The sequence below is a fragment of the Geospiza fortis genome, unplaced genomic scaffold (genome assembly GCF_000277835.1).
Source record: "Geospiza fortis unplaced genomic scaffold, GeoFor_1.0 scaffold112, whole genome shotgun sequence".
Taxonomy (NCBI): Eukaryota; Metazoa; Chordata; class Aves; order Passeriformes; family Thraupidae; genus Geospiza; species Geospiza fortis.
Genome location: NW_005054298.1, coordinates 20,669,756 through 20,682,301, shown reverse-complemented (window position 1 = coordinate 20,682,301; position 12,546 = coordinate 20,669,756). Strand labels below are relative to the sequence as shown.

The window sequence follows — 12,546 nt, the reverse complement described above, 5'->3', positions numbered from 1 at the left end:
GAGCGCTCCGGCTTCGCACTCGGGTGAGTTACCGCCGCTTCCCGCTGCTGCGGCCCAGGCCCGCTTCTGGGCTGTTGCACAACCGCGGGCTGTCCCGGCGCGGGTTCGTCTTGGGCTCCGGATCAGCCTGGCACACGCAGCCCGCGGAGCCCGGCCCGGGGGTGCCCCGGCACCTCCGCCTGCTGGAAACCCCCGGCGGGGCTTTGGGCACAGGGCAGGCGGAGCCGGAGTGGCCTCTGCCAGAGCGAGTGTCCTGGAGGCTCAGACGTGTTTGTAGTTTGTACTCGCCTGCTGTGGAGCCTCTTCTCTGGAAGCCTGAGGGAGTTCAGTACTGTTGTGTTACAAACTAGTCGCACACGAGCGGTGTAAATAGCTGAAAACATAATTGAACTCCATTATAAATTTATATAATTGTGCTTTTCTTGGGCATTTGAAATAGAAGCGTATCCTCATCAACAAAATGCTAGGTTTAAAGAAGTAATACTTAAAACTTGTTCTGGAACTGCTTTAATTATTTTCCTACTGCAAAATTAAGTCTCAAGTATTGTGATGCTTTTCTAGTGTGTGTTGGTATGCATATGCCATGCAGTAGAGTTTCTTCTAACTTTGTCCATGCTTTAGGATATGTAAGTGGGTACTTCCTAGAGGTGCTATGACTTCAGCAGTATTGGATATACCTTTTTCTGTTCGTTGGATAGTTCCTTTAGATTTTTGGGCTGCTTGTAACACTGCTTGGCCATCTGTTTTTCTAGCCCTGGGTAGCACAGCCATGACCTCCACCTTGCCTCCTCGGTTTGTTGGCAAATACTACAACAGAAATCACTGTCTTGGCCGGTGCTACGTAAGCACCCTGTGAATTTGGTTTTGCCTGTATTATCCAGGCACTTTCTGCCTCATTCCTGAGGTACTCTTAACAGACCAATTCCTGAGTATATGATTCTGTACCTTCTTCCCCAATCCACTGTGACTTCTTTTCCAGAAACCTCGCTTTTGTTACTCATGTGCTTTTGTCAAACCCTCTTTACTAAGCCTCCTGTTGCACTTTTCCTATCTGAGCTCGGCAGCTGCTGATTGCTTCTCTTGCAGACCTGGCCTGAAAAGGCAGTGTGTTTTTTAGATAGCAACTTATCATCATCTTTGACATATATAGTCCTAAGTGTATACATTAAATGGAAAATTCACATTCCCTGTACCATAAAGTGTTCACTCAAAATAAACAAGGAGGGATGCAATCTGCATTTAGCCCCTTAGATTTTGCAAGCCAGCAGATGGGAAGGGTGTTCTTAGTGTCTATGTGCCTGGCAGCAACAGTCATAGCGGTGAAGATGAGTGTGATCAAGTGTGATCAAACTCCTTAACCAGAATATAAAACCTCCACTCTCAGCTATGTACTTCTGGGGGAGTTAGCAGAACTATTGCCTGCAATATTCCTGTAGAAAGTATTCCCTTGTTGTACCTTTCTGCCTGGAAGGAGGATGCACTTCCGTGCACAGAGGTGAAATGGAATGTTGCCTACATGGACCCCAAACCATCTAAGAAAAAAAGATTGCAGTGGAACAAGTGGTCTGGATGTTTCAAAGAACGCTTGAGAAGGCAGGACTTAGTAACTTTTCAGTAAATGTGAAGTTTTTGAAACGGTTTTCTGTAACCTTGTAAAAACAAGCTACTTAGTTATTACATTTTGAGCCTCACAACAAGGGGGCAAAAAGAATTCCCTTTCCAACACAATGAAACTGTGAGTTGCACTAGATTGGAAGTAAGACCAATTGCAACAATTGGCAAAGCCAAGTGGACAAATAATTGAGTGTGCATGCAAGTGTATCTGTTAGGGTTTTCTACCTAAAGAGCTGTCCCGAAGAGTCTCCAGCTCAATCAGTGTGATCTCTTCAGTATAGAGGGCTTTAATGAGGAATTACAGATACTTTTCTTTTTCTTGACCTGCTGCATTAATTTGTCAAGTGAGTGGGTTTATTTTTATTCTCTGATAGCCTCTCATTTCTACATGAGGGTACATTTTGTGGGGAAGTCGAACAGGTACCCCGCTCAGGGCTGGCAGCAAGTCTTTGCTTTTTGGCTGTTGGGTTGGTTTTTTTATTAGTTTCTTGATAATGAGATTTAATAACATTATTGAATACGAATGTCTGCTCAATATATCTGTAGATACATCTATTAATGTATCTCTGTGGATTAAATTCAGAAATGCCCATATTTCTGAATATATTGTTATCTACTAAAATGTAGGACAAGTTTGGAGGAAGTACATGAGAGAGTATCACAAGCACTTCCTTAAGTAAAAATACATTTATTTTGACATTTCCAGTAGTTCTGTGCTCACTTTGGTATTGAGCTGCATTGGTATCAAAACTCATCAAAGAATATCTTTCAGTGAAGCCAGTGTTAGGTATAATGCAGTGTAGCATGTTTGGCTGAAATGAATGCAGCCTAACAGGAGCTGATCTTGTCAATACATTCAAGAGAACACCTAATTGGATATTTTATATATATTAGTGTAGTAAATATCCATCATATGAATCGTGTTCTGTAGCATGTCTTTAAAATGTGCTGAGAAATTGGAGTTGTACTGGAAACTCGGGGGAAGTGCAAGTTCGTTGTCTCAGAAAACCTGACTATCTGACTTGTAGAAATTAATATTTAGCACTTAAAGTTAGAGAAGAGATTGGCTATAAAAGTTTATTGGGAAATGTTTGAAAGAGACCAAACTGGAATAAAAAAGAACATCCATTGTAAGCAGAAGGCAGCTGGCTGTTCTTGTGTGCTTTAAAGAAGTTGAGATGTTTTTATAGGACTGTGTGGGTGGTTAGAAAGGTTTGTGTTCACTTCCCGCTAATGTTCATGGGCAAGAATGAATTTTGGCTTTCTGTCTCTTACTTTATTCTTTTTCTTTTTTAATTGAAAAAATAGAGACGTTACTCATCCTGAATAAGAATGCTGTAGGTTATGTATAACCTTGAAAGACAAGGAGATGGTTGAAAATTATTATTGTATCTATTGTGCACCTGAATACTGGTTTCATTTCTTTTGCTTTCTTTACCTCTTAAATTTACAAAGCAGAAAAATACCTGTTTGATTGGTACTGCTACTTCCATGATCCTGACTGAAATGAATGTAGCAATAGCATCTTGAATTTATTTTGTTAAAAAAATGTCAGATACCTTTGTGGAGTATGCTGGGCTTTGTGAGGTGATGTTGAGGAACACTAGAAGTGGAAGGACCCAAGTGAAGTATTTGTTCTGAGTAAAATCAATTCATGCTATTCCTTTCTAGAGTTTTTCAAACATGGTTGTAAAATTTTGTTGTATTTGCTCCTTCAGTAGAATTAAAAAAATTCAAAATGGTGAAAGCTGTTGGAGTTTGTCTCTGAAAGTTTTTGGAATGCAGCAGACTTTATAAGGAGAATGATAAGAGTCAATTGCAGCCTCAGAAAAGGGTGAACTTGAGGGAGAAGGAGAAAATATGGAAAGTCCAGATGAAGATGCCAGCAAATGATGTCACATGTACCCATACCTGTAACACCGGGTGTGTGACTCATTGTGAAGAAGAAATTAGTTTGATTTTTGTATCCTGAGCACTCCTTTTTTTTTCTCTTTGCATTTGTAAAGATAAGCTTTAAAATTACTAAACCATTCACTAAATTTAGGCCAATTTGTGCAAGTGTGATGTATTTCCAATGATTGTCTTGGCTGAAGCCGGTGCAGTACAAGTTCAGGCAGTAACCCATTGGCATGAATTAAATATTAATCCCCTGCTGATTGAGTTGCAGCCAGCAAGAAGTCCTGCAAAGTCTCCAGGTTAATCACCTGGTTAAAGTTTGCTTTGGCCTCCATCTCATTCCAACTCTAAGTAACCTATTATTTTAATGTAGCACATTCCTAGAAGACTTGAAAGGGTTTGAAGTCTGTTCAGTTTTCTGATCCAGTTTATTATACCAAAGTTGGACTTTGTGCCACAGAATGCCGCTTTAGGTGAAGGGGAAAGAATATGACACCTTGGTTGGCTTAGTCCTTTCTCAGCAATAAACTGATTTAATAGGTTTTGAAAACACTTCATTTGCTACCTCTGCAAGTCTTTCAATATGACCAGTGAGAAGTCGTGGAGGAGGATCTGGAAGTCATGACTTTGAATTTGTGTTATCTGAGGATGACTGATATACAGTGAACCACAGTGCCTCTCAGGGTTGCTCAACTGCAATTCTTTTATGGCATATTTGTTTCATTAAGGTAAACAATTAAACCAGCGGTAAGAACTGAAGGCAGCAATGCTGTCTGTGGTGTATAAAACTGCTGAAAACAGTGGAAGGCTTATCTGGAACAGATACTGGAAAATGCCTTCAATTCAAGATAGGCATTGTGCACTTTAGCTTTCCTACCCAGTAACTGCTTTCTGTGTGGGAAAAGCAAAGGTAGTGACAGTCATGTATTAATTGGCAGTAGCAAGAATTTAATTATCTTATAGCACTTTGCTCTTACTTTAGAAAAGTTTAATGATATTGCTCTGTGCAACACAGTAGTGAAACAATCAGCAACACCTGTTTTTCTGTATCTCTGATTTCTAGATACATATCTCTTAATTTTTCTTTACTATTCTTTAAAATAAGGAAACTAAAAAATATTCCCCATTATATTATCTTGTTTTAATGTTCCTTTAGTTTTACTTTGACATGTGTATGCCAACAGTGGCCATTTGAAATGGAAGCAAAGTCTCTCAGAACCATACATTTAAATTAAGTATTAATTTGGCACCATACGTTTAAATTAAATATTAATTTGGGTAACCAAGCAATCTGTAACAACATCTAGTACAGATAAAAGTGGTTAATTATTTGACTGCTTTGGAGAGGAGCATTTGTCTTGATCTTATGAAGGATCTTCTGTTTTCTGTCTTTTGCTGTTTTGAATTCTCAGTGAAATATTTTCTCTGTTTTCTTTCAGTGACACATTGATTTTTCAATGTTACATGTCAATAAATTGGTTTTGTATCTTAATTTATATGTTAATATTCACTTTAATATTCACTTTGAAATACTTAGATTTTTGACATATTGTTCTGGAGATCATGGAAGGCTATTAGGAAATAATAAGACTGTTAATAGCTTGAGGTTAAGTTAGCATTGTCCTACCAGCAGAGTATAATTGCTGCTCAGCAGCATATTACTAAACTCTTGCACAAGTACTAATTAGCACAGCTCTAGTAGAATGGGTATAGCTTGGATATAGTACTTACGTGGCTGCTATTTATGCACTATAGATACAGTTTAAGTTTTTTATTATGTCAGTTCAGATTTGTGATTTTGGCCTGATTAGCTGCCTGATTTTTATACTGGGAAGAGGGAATACAAAACAGTGTTGGTTTAGCCAAGTTATTTGGAAGGTAGTGTAGATGATTATTATTGTTTTCTATCTTGAAATGCAAACTAAACCTAAACCATTTCATAAGGTATGTCTTAGTTGTGGATGCTGTTGCAGTACTGACGGAGTTGAAACTGCTAAACGTTGTACATGTCTTGCAGTTAGACTTTTAGCCTGACTTCTGCTGTATTATTATTAGCAATCTAGTTAAAAAAGAGAAGAGAAAGGGAAAGAAAGTTCCTTTAAGATTGAAGTTGCAGCAACAAAGTTATGTAAGGTCAGTTTGAAACCATCTCTTTAAAACCTTTTAAGGAATTATCTTCTGTATTGCTATAAAATGTAAAGATATCACCTTTTCCCTCCATACCCCCACTTCTGTCTTGCAGTTTCAAAGTTTTATTGCTGTTTGCTGTATTGATTTTACATGCTGTCTCTTGTAAGTATAACAAAAATTCCACTCCTGGAGACAGCTTGCGAAACAAAGTTTGCATACTTGGGAAATTGACTCAGAAGGAGCTTGGTTGATAGTGTGCCTGTAAGAGGAGGTTTGTTTTATGATTAAGCTCAGAAGGGTAAGATTTTTGGATGCTTCATGGCTGGAAGGAGAACATGGAGACTGTATCAGCAGAGGTCATCCAAGACCTGTCAGTAGGGCATTCCACCCCATTTTGTGACACTCATGCTTGACTTTGCAGGAGGAGTCACTGATGTGTCTGCACCAGTGCAGATAATATAGTCACGTTCTTGGTACAAGTGTACTGTAGACCCTGGTGCAATCTACTGTGAATTACTTGACATGAGATGCATGGACATGTCTTCTGATTTATGACACAGAATTATATTCACACTTGGCTGCGTTTCTGCTGTAGATGGGTCTTGAGATCTGTGTCATCTGAGGAATTTCTGCAAGATTGTCCCACTAATATTTGTAAAAGAAATCAAATAAACCTGAGTAAACTTTTGAAACAAGTAGGATTTAAGATGCCAAAGGATGAAAATAAAAGTAAGTCCCTAACAAAAATGGTGCTAGTAAAATGCATAATATGAAAATCAGAACTTATATTCTTATATTTGAATCTAAATTATGATTTCTGATAGCTGGTCTTCCAAATTATTTAAATTTAATTATTTGGCTATGGAAATGCACATTGTATTAATGTGCCTTATAGCTGGGTAACAGCTGTAACAGGTTGTAACAGAGAATTACAGCACAGTGACTTCTGATACTGTGCTTTCTATTTTGGTTTTTGTATTTGAACTAGAATGTTACCAGGTTAGTTCTTCAACTAGTATGAATTGTTGTGACTCAGTGAAATGTTGTAGTGCCATGTAATCTTTTCTGGCTTGATTTGTAATCCTTTATCATCAATCACTTCAGGAGTGTAGTCTGTGTTGACCACTCTTGGGAGTCTTTACTCAGCTGACAGCTAGTGCATACAGCTCTAGACATCTTTCATCTCTCAAAGTGTATTTTTGTCAGCAAAGTGAAGAATGGAAGCCACTTAAATAGTAAAACTGTTAATGGAGTGCTTCAGATTATTCTGAAACTGTCACTAAGGTCAGACCCACAGATTTATCTTAAATTCAAAATGAAGCTTGGGGTGAGAGTTTTTGATAAAATGGACTATGAGTTCTCCTGTATACTCCAAGGGGACAGACATGGAAAAAGCCCCAAGGAAAGTGGTGGGCGGTGGAAACTCTTGATTTGGACAGAAGGACAGTTACTTATAGTTGAGTTTTGCAGTTTTGTTGCTCTTTTGAAGACATTGAGCATTACTTTGGCAAGAGCTGTAAAACCATTTACCTACTCTGGTTTATGCCTTGGAAGATGAATTAGATCCTTTGGCTTTCAGGATTTATAAATTGAAAAGTGAGGGTTGGAATGCAGCACCCAGACAAAGCTTTTGTTATCTGCCCAGTTTTTGTTCACTTCCTCAGCGGGTTTACCTTTTTTAAGCAAAAGCTGTCACTGTGGACAGAAATGATAAATTGACATGTAGATGCCTGACTTGTTGGCCCTTACTGAGCTTTCTGATTCAGTTGTTTAACTTTGCAGGACCTTCATGTGAAAGAGATTGCTGAAGCCTTTGTGTGGGCTGATGATTTCTGGAGGCTTGCTTTTTGTAGATAAATGTGTGGATTACAAGTGCTTAAGAAAATTAGTAAAATCTACCCTGGCTTCATTTTTTGGAAAGAAGGATAACTCAAGTATCTTGGTGTGGCTAGAGAAAAGGGAAAAGCTATATGAACTCTTTTCATGCAAATTAAATAATGATTTCTATGATGCTTTGTGTAAATTGAGGCAGAGTCTCCTTGGTCAATAGTGCACGGTTGAATGGTGTTATTCTTGACTGAAATATATCACTAATAAAGGCTGTTCACAGTGTCAAATTAAGTTCACAGTGCCATTTAACCATGAATTACTCTTTTGGAAAAATATTGCCAGCACAGCTAAAATGTGCCCCTCTAGGTATCCCTTTCTCAAATCTATTATGATTTTGTACTGCCCAGTGGTAAGCAGTTGAATAGCAATGTAATTTTGGCCTCTTTTCTGGGTTTGATTTCTTTTCCCCTTGCAGAAACTAAATAAGAAGTGTATTAGAGGTTGAACACTCAACTCCCACCCTGCTTTAGTGAGAACTGTGCACTGACTGAATTCCCAGCACTGTCTGTGTGGATTCTGTATGTGAAAAGGGCATGTTAATTGCAGGACTGACTCACTATTTAACACCTGTGCCCAAGAGACTTCAGTGGGGACCGTGTACCTGTGTACTCTGGCAGATGTAGGCACATCTGGAGCAAACACTGTTCCCTGCAGTATAACCCTATTCTTAAGCTTTTAGTCTTAAGATAGTACTCCTGGCTGATGAGGTGTTTGTGTGGAATTTCCTTGATGCAGCCACAGTAGCTGTCTGTGTTTCTGAAAGAGGGCTGCTGGGTGTGTGCTGCCAGGACACTGGGTGAACCTCATTGCTTTCCAACTCACCAGGCACTTCAGTTGCTTGCCACTGTAGTTTGGTGCACAAACAAGAAGAACAAAGTAAGTTGCTTGTGAGATGAAAGGGGTGGAGGTTGACAAGATGTGCCTCCCGTGGTGTTAGAGTGTGCAGTGTCTACATCCAGGCCGTGATGCAGCTGCAATGACCCAGCTGGTGCTGTCCCTGTGACTTGCCCAGCCATCAGCAAAATGGCAGCTGGAAATGGGGATTTTAAACTGAGATGCCAATGCAGTGAAAACGTGTCATACAAGAAAGATATAATCCTGGAGAATATATGGACCCTCAAACACACAGTTTTCATGTTTGGTTTGAAACTTGCTTTTCCAAAAGATGTGAAATCAAAATAGTGGCTAATAGGTAATCCAAGATTTATACAACGTAATGTTATTTGCAGTGGTTTTTGGTTCTTGTCTCTGTTTCTATGTTCATTTTGCTTCCTGACTTGTTTGATTGGACAAAAGCATATTCTATCATTTGACTGGATCATGTTTCCCAGATGACTGAGCCATTATTATAAACAAATCCTCTGTGTATAAACTAGTGAGTATCCTGTGGCAATGTCTGCAGAGTACGTATTTGGCTGGGTACAGCAGAATAGCTTAAAGATAATATTTTCTATATTGAACCTACAGTATTTGAGAAACAGCTACCTGTTAAATTAAAGTGGGATGCAAAGGCTTTTGTATTCCTGTGGTTAAAAGATCAGTAATATTTTTCTCATATTATTTGTTTACTTATAGGGCGGTGGTGGTGTTGTTGTATAAATGACAAAATTCAATAAATGCCCGTTTCATTATGATGCTCTTTTAACTTGGGAAGGAAAAAACCCTCCAAACACAAATGAGGGCATTAAAGCCGTATTTTGTTTCAGGAAGAGCTGGTCTGTCTGAGATGGCTGCTGTTTGAATACCTTTCAAAATGGAGTTATGTGGTGCAGTACATGGTGATTGGACAGCAGCTAGAAAGTCAGCCACAGCAGAATCACTCTCTTTACTTGTTGGGGCAGCACAGGAGAATTTTGTTGATGTATCAAACAAAATCAGACAGACTAACCCACTCTTGGTAAACAATCTCGTATTTTTGCCAGCCTCCCAAGTTCATGATGCAACTTGTGTAATAGATTGTAACTTGAATACATATTAACTTTTTTGTGCTTATTGACTTAATTTTGTAATGCTGCTGATGCAAGATAAAGAAGTAGTAAGTCAATAACTCTGTTAAACTGAAAGAGGGATTCAGAATTGGAATGTAAGGGACTGCAATACTACTAGCCAGATATACTGTGGAAAAGGGAAAATTGGATTAATACAATATAATTAAGACTTAAAAGGGAAAAGCAGAACCCATTTAACTAAAACAGCAAAGTTCTGAAAACATGCATGGCTCACTGCTTTAGATACAAATGCTTCAGAAAGCACTCTGGGATGTCAAGAGTGTTAGGACTAAGTTTGAAGAAGTGGGATGACAACCATGACCATTTTTAGCTTGTTCTGAGCAGCCATGGTAGCACTTGTAAATATGGGCATAATTCAGTTTAATCAAGAAAAATTCATTGTAATCAGTTCACCATGTTAGACCTTACTCTGTGTTTTTTTTATGACTAAGGCAGAAATAAGGGAATTAGGAGCAGATAACAATGCATGATAGATCTGTTCCTCAGTGCTAGAGGATAACTTTGGAAAAATCAGGTACTGGACAAAGAATATATGTACCAATGTCAAACTAAAGATTTTGCTTTCTGTAAGCCATGCAAATGAGACTGTGGATTTGGGATTTCAATTTTTTTTAAAAGTACGTTGAGGTGGGATCAGTCCAGATCCCATTCAGCCTCTTGAAACCAACGCTCTATATTAAACTCCTACTAAACTACTGTTTTAAACCTATCATCTCAAATATGTATTGATTAAACAATTTAGAAAAGCACAGCTGCTTCTGGAGTGTCTGAGATAGATCATGAAACAGTCTTCTCCAGGAAGATTGGCAGCACTGAAGAGTCCCCTGATCTGTTGTACCATAAATGGTCACCTCAGAGCAGACCAGATGTGGTGGGAAAAGGACATAGATTCGTGTTTCTGACTGTTAGTGATGAGACTGAGCCAGAGAGGAGAGTGTTGCTCCTGCTGCTGTGCCCCAGGCTGGGAGTGCTGGGAGGCACTTGCACATGCCCAGTATTTTAAGGAGTGTCAGGGAGGTGGGGACTGATTGATTTTGCAGAATAAGGGAAGGCTTGCCAGAGTGAAGAAGTAAGCTATGTGTGTCCTTCCTGTTCCTCTTCTTTGCTGTATTTCTGATGTAGATGTTTTCCTTTGCCTACTTTGGTCTTGCTTTACTGTTGGCTTTAGGATTTGCAGGTTTTGGAATTGAAGTAAAGGTAGTGCCTTAATGACCATAAACAGCCTTCAACAGCTATTTTTTATTGCAGTTACATTCTTGCTCATTTTACGTTCTTCAGGCTTGAAGAAGCTTGTGTTTTCACTACACAGGGTGAAAAGACATATATACCTTGTTTTTTACGCAAGGTATATTTTCTCCCTGGCAGTTTGGAAAGCTTGCTTGCTGTGGAATGCCTTCAAGAAAACCATCCTGTTGAGAGCTGTATATATCACTTATAGACTTAGCCTTTGTTTATACCATTCCTGCAAGATGACATTTCAGGTAAAACACAAATAATCCACCTCTCAGAGGAGTTGTTTCTGGAGTGAGGGTTGGGAGAATGGGTGAGTAGTATCCAGAATTGTACTTGCAGCCAGGCAGAACTTCTCGCAGTGTTTGTCAGAGTAATGCCCTTAGACGAGACTTGTGAAGCTTTCTTAAGAATGCTGGAGAATCCACCCAAGAAATTTTCAACTAATCTAACTTACAAGTGTAGATCCTGACAACTTGACATTTAGTAAGATAGCTTGGTGTAATACAGTGGGAGGTATAGTCTGGAATGAGATGTGTGTTAGGAGAAAATAGAAATTTGCATACATAGATTTAACATTTCAGGAACTGATCTTATCTGGCTCTGATGGGGCAGAAGAATGTGTGTTGATGAATGTTGAAGAATGAATTTATGGTGCAGAAGGCATGACTGGAGAAGTAAATGCACAAACCTCACAATATGCATGGACAGCATTAACAGATTTATTTATACAGACAGGGAGTGACAATTCTCTTGCAATATCACTTCTTTAAAGCTAGTGGTTTTCAACCCATTTTGAGTCCTTTCATAGGTGTAAGTTGGCCTGCCAGGGCTTTAAGAGTGTTTTGTGGCTCTGGTATCCAACGACTTTAGGACCAGGAAGAGGAAGTGGGCGTAAAGAGAGAGAAGCAGGCTGGTGTAGTGTCAAAACATACTGGTTTAGTGTCAGTACAGTCACACCAGTGTTAGGTGGCACAGGTATAAAAGACCTTTCCATCCCCTTCCATCCATCCAAGCACATTGTTTCCTTCCAGATTTCTCAGAAGGTCTTGGTAAAAAATATGGGATAGCAGACAGCTCTGCAGGGCAGTCAGGGATTTGACCTTGTGTATTAACAAATCTCAGGTTGCTTTGTCATGTGGCTTTGTTTGACAGCTGTCTGTTCTGTCACACTTCCAAACCCTGAATTCAGACAACTGAAATTGCTGTTGTACCCCTCTGCCCACCAGTGTAAGTAACTTCTGTCATTCCCTTTCCCCCATTCCTCTTGATTGTTTTTAAAAAGTTAGGGGTTTGGGCTAACTTTATCTGCTTTCTGCGCTCTCTTAAACATAAGGCTTATGTGTCCAGAATTTTCTTCTGTAATTGTAAGCTAATTAAGAAACTTACCTTGAAAAATATTTAGAAAACAAAACAGTAGTTATGGAGATGCCAGAGATTATCTGAAAACATTAAATTATTTATAAATAATTCTTTAAAATGACTTGAACAAAATCAGTTCCTCCAGAGAACAGTGAGGTGAAAACCTTCAGCTGTTGCTTCCACCGAGCTTTTCTTAAGTGATAAGATGCTGCCAGTACAAGCTCCTCTTGTACTTGCCTTATTACTTGATGGCCTCCTTTTCATTCTTGCCTTGAAGTGTCTCAGGTCCTTGAGCCTGTCTCACTTCCAACACATTTTTTTTTTTTTAATTAAAGCAGAAATGTAAGGTGCTTTTTTTCTTTATTCCCTTCACTTTCTGGAAAACATAAGTGATAAGAAGTGAGGGATACTTTGC

At 39.0% G+C, this 12,546-nt stretch overlaps 1 protein-coding gene across 1 annotated transcript in view; it reads left to right on the top strand.

The window, feature by feature from the left end:
* Positions 1-6: 6 nt before the first annotated feature.
* The window catches only part of NFE2L2 (nuclear factor, erythroid 2 like 2), a 22,481-nt gene continuing 9,941 nt past the window's right edge, over positions 7-12,546 (top strand). Inside the window, exon 1 of the mRNA XM_005415882.3 lies at positions 7-23. The gene's annotated coding sequence lies outside the window, so the exon portion shown is untranslated. The remainder of the gene's footprint in view (positions 24-12,546) is intronic.